The sequence below is a fragment of the Lactuca virosa genome, chromosome 1 (assembly GCF_052849685.1).
Source record: "Lactuca virosa cultivar CGN04683 chromosome 1, Lactuca_virosa_CGN04683_v6, whole genome shotgun sequence".
Classification (NCBI taxonomy): Eukaryota; Viridiplantae; Streptophyta; class Magnoliopsida; order Asterales; family Asteraceae; genus Lactuca; species Lactuca virosa.
This window is the reverse complement of record NC_136426.1, coordinates 298,685,769-298,689,022: the sequence shown is the minus strand read 5'-3', so window position 1 is coordinate 298,689,022 and position 3,254 is coordinate 298,685,769.

Sequence of the window (3,254 nt, the reverse complement as noted above, 5' to 3'; positions counted from 1 at the left end):
GTCCTATGGAACACTAGCAGGCTCGCAACCTGTAGGTGTTGTGGACTTGATGTTCACCGTTGTACTCTAAAAACCCTGGCAACTATGGACTTAGTGCCTTATATAAATACGATGGTGGCTATGGATTTAATACTGTGTAGATGAACCTTGGTAGCTATGGATTTAGTACTGTGTAGATGAACGTCGGACAACAATGGACTTTGTGCCAATTCCTTAGGTCAATCCTTAGGAATGAATGAATAAAGGATAGTTGATTCTTACGGTAAATCCTTAAGAAATAAAGAAAATAATGGGGATGGGTAATTGGGTTGATTGTTTGATGATTAAATATAATAATTATATTATTGTGGGTTGAAAACCCTATATGCTCACCAGGCCCCCAAGCCTGACCCACTCAGTTTTTCTTTGTATTACAGGTACTGGCACTAGTGAATAAGTCGGATGACTTAACAAGTTACTTTGGATATAGACCAGTAGTTGAAATAACTGTTGTAAGGTCTATTTAGTATTGTTCATGCTTTTGGTCTGTATCGGAACATGACATCCCGAGATTTTGTTAATTAATGAAAATACATTTCTTCAAGAAACGTTTTGATAGATTATTATCATATTTTGTTTTGGGAACAAATTCCGCAACAGTTTTCTTTAAAAGATTACTCTGATTCTAAAACAAAGCATAAACAAATCGGTCTTTTCTGGCCGTGAAATTGGGGATGTCAGAGTTGGTATCAGAGCATTAGTATAAGCGAACTAGGAATTTGTAGGATTTCTAGACTTAAACTTAGAATGCTAAGTGAAGATTGTGAGGAGTGTGTCTAAAAAATTTAGGTAATGCACCTGAATAGACACGAGCGCTAGTATATTTTAGGAAAGATGCCTAAAATGCTTTTATGTGCTAAATGTTATATGTTTTCCATATATGATATTATTTGTTCGGATCTATGGTCTGTTGCCGACCGGATCTGGAAACCTTATGTGTTCAGGATTCTAAGCGTATGACTACGGTATTAGAACTAGCATGTAAATGTTTCGAAGAGATATGTATGATTTAAATATCTACTGTGAATGAGGATCTAAATTCGCCTTATTCGATGTATATATAAAAAATGGAAAGAACCAGGAGTGGAGTTGGACACGTGAACGAAAACAGGAATCAACTACTTATGATTGAGCAAGTAGTCGTTGCAGTAGCAACACCTGAGCCGATGACAATGGATGGAGTACAATTGATGATTCAAACGATGTTGGATCGTCAGATGGAAGAAACTAGACGTCTGCTTCGGGGGTATTGTGAAGAACTTTCAATACAAGTTGAAGAGCCCGAAGTGAATGGAGGACAGTTAGAAGGAGGAAACTTCAGTGGGATTATTGGTCAAGCCGACCCACCGTTAGTTCGACAGAACAACCAGGATAGAGGAAATGATGGGGGTGGGGGCAAGTACAAGGATTTCATGGCATCCAAACCACCGTGTCTATCCGGAAATCCGAAGCCGGTGGAAGTGATAAACTGGATCTCTGAAATGGAGACAATGTTTGAGAGTTGCGAATGCAGCAACAGACAGAAGACCGCTCTCGCGATCCCTCTGTTAAAGTCTGGAGTGCTGAACTGGTGGAAGCTACTAGCTGGTTCGATGCCCAAGGGAGAAGCTAGCAAGATGTCTTGGGAAGATTTTGTGGTGCAATTGAAGATGCAATACTGCTCTGAGCAGGATCTTCTGGAAATCAACAATGAGTTCCAGAATCTAAAGAAGGGAAGATTGAGCATCACCGAGTACGCTACTAGTTTTACGGAGAAGATGAAGCTTGTTCCCTACCTAATTTCAACGGAACTTTCCAAGGTCAGCAAGTTTGCCAATGGATTACCAACGGACTTTGGGCCAATGGTCAAGCAAGCAACCACTTTGAAAGCCGCCATCTGGGCCGCCAAGAATGTTGAGACCCAAATAAGGGAAAAGGGTCTGGAGAAAGCTGAAGTTGGCGAGTAGAGGAAGCTTGAAGGATCCTCAAGAACTGATAATAAGGGAAAGTTCGCAAAGTCTAACCTAGATGACCAAAGTTATGGAGCCAAGTGGTGTGAAAAGTGCAGGAGGAAGCACTTTGGAACATGCAACGAAGAAGTAACCTGTTACAAATGTGGAAGGATCGGCCACTATTCCACGAATTGTACACAAAATGATAAGGTATGCTACGGATGCGGAGGCACGGGGCACATGTCTAGAGACTGCCCAAAGAAAAATGGAGCAGCAAGGCTAGAGGCACCGCCAAAGCCAAGGGCATTCCACATGATCCTCGACGAAGCAGACAATAACGCGAGGAATCAGGAATAAGGATTTCATATCCAAAGAGCAAGTTATGAAGTAGCAATGTGAATAGTAACATGTGGTGTAGCCTATTAGAGGCATATTATAGGGTGAACTTGAACCTCTGTGTAATCGTTTCAAGAAATAATATAAACCCTAGTTTTGTTATCTGATGTGTTGGATGATTGTGTGATTTTCTTGTATGGTGACTTGGTTTGACTGCGGGACAATACTTGGGACGAGTATGAGTAGGTGTGAATGGTAGTAGAGGCCTATACTACCGGAAGCACATGACTCACGCTTGGATCAGAGAAAATCACAAGATTACCAAGAAGCTAGTAATTGATTCCGTTTTATTCATATATGTCGTTACCATCGTTTCGGTAATGACTCAGAAGATGAATGTTAATCTGACCTAAGTGGTCATATCAAATTGAGTCCGACTACGAGGAGTTTGTTACGTGGTTCGAAGAACCAAGTTCGATGTAACATCTGACCTAAGTCAGAAGATTGAAATCAATGCGATCGATAGAATCACACTCGTGGTTATAGAAATTGGTAGCTAGAGATGCTACATGTTAAAATGTAATTATATCACATTAGAACATAAAGGAAGGTATAGTTTGTTCTTGAATTTGACTCTAAGAGACTTGAGTCTAAACGTTGCATCACATGATGATAGGTCATTAAAATATGACACATCAATCCATGGTAGTAATAAAAGAACTTGCCTTAAGTTTGTTAAAGAAGAAGAAGGAGTCTCCAGTAAGGATCGAGATTGTGACTTGAAGGTCATGATTTGGAGTTTAACATAAGATAGAAAGCAGGTGCAAGATTTGAGCATCGCCAGCAGTCAAGAAGACTAAGAGTTAGATACTCGTTCGAAGAAACATATATATATTACGGTTATTACTTAGGATGGAAAGATAACGTATGGAATCATTATACAAGCCC